Here is an 832-nt window from a genome sequence, read left to right on the forward strand (position 1 = left end):
CACTCAAGGCTCCAGAGCAGAGGACTCCTTGGTTGCAGTCTCAAGGAGGAATGCTGCTCTGCTCCAGCAGCCAGGCAATGAGATTAGTACCTGTCCCTTTCCATTTGCTGTTGGCTTTGCTTCGCTGCAGAAAGGCTTGCTGGTTGGTGGGCCACCATGCTAAATCTGCATGGATTTTTCCATCTGTGGAGTAAAAATCTGTGAACACTGTTACAAAGCAGCCATTAACCCACCTGCTAGGGAGTTCTGGTATGTCAGGAAGGAAGGAAGAGCTTTTACACAATGTTATTTTCTATAGAATTGATCCTGGAGGGGAGAAGACTCCTGGAGTCAGCTTCTTCCCAACTGCTGTCACTCCCGCTAAGTGTTCAGCCCTGGCCCCATGTGCCCAATCATTTTCTGTTCACCATATTCCCACCCTTGCTCCAGGCTTCTTCTTCCATGTCCCTACCCTTGCCTCTCTCTCCACATTCACACACCATCACCCGCTGTGTTCTCCTGGCCCCAATTCATGGCCAGGCCAACCCAGACCAGCTGCTGGACTGATTAACTCCTCACTGCATGTCATGACGCTTCTTGGCAATTCTTTCAGGCTCCCTGTGTGCGACAGAGGGAGCCTTCCCCGCAGAACTGCAATCCCTGAGCCCCAATCCCCACCCCCAGCACTGCCCATGAGGGTCTGCCTATGCGGTGGACAGAAGCACCTCTTCCTCCAGCTGGGTTTGCAAAGAAAATAGCTAGTACAGCATTGTGTATAGAGCCTGGTATTGTCAGCATCTGCTAACCGTGCTCTTGAAGTGCTGTTGGGTCAAGCCCCTTAGGGAAGGTAGTG

The sequence above is a fragment of the Alligator sinensis genome, unplaced genomic scaffold (genome assembly GCF_000455745.1).
Source record: "Alligator sinensis unplaced genomic scaffold, ASM45574v1 scaffold264_1, whole genome shotgun sequence".
Classification (NCBI taxonomy): Eukaryota; Metazoa; Chordata; order Crocodylia; family Alligatoridae; genus Alligator; species Alligator sinensis.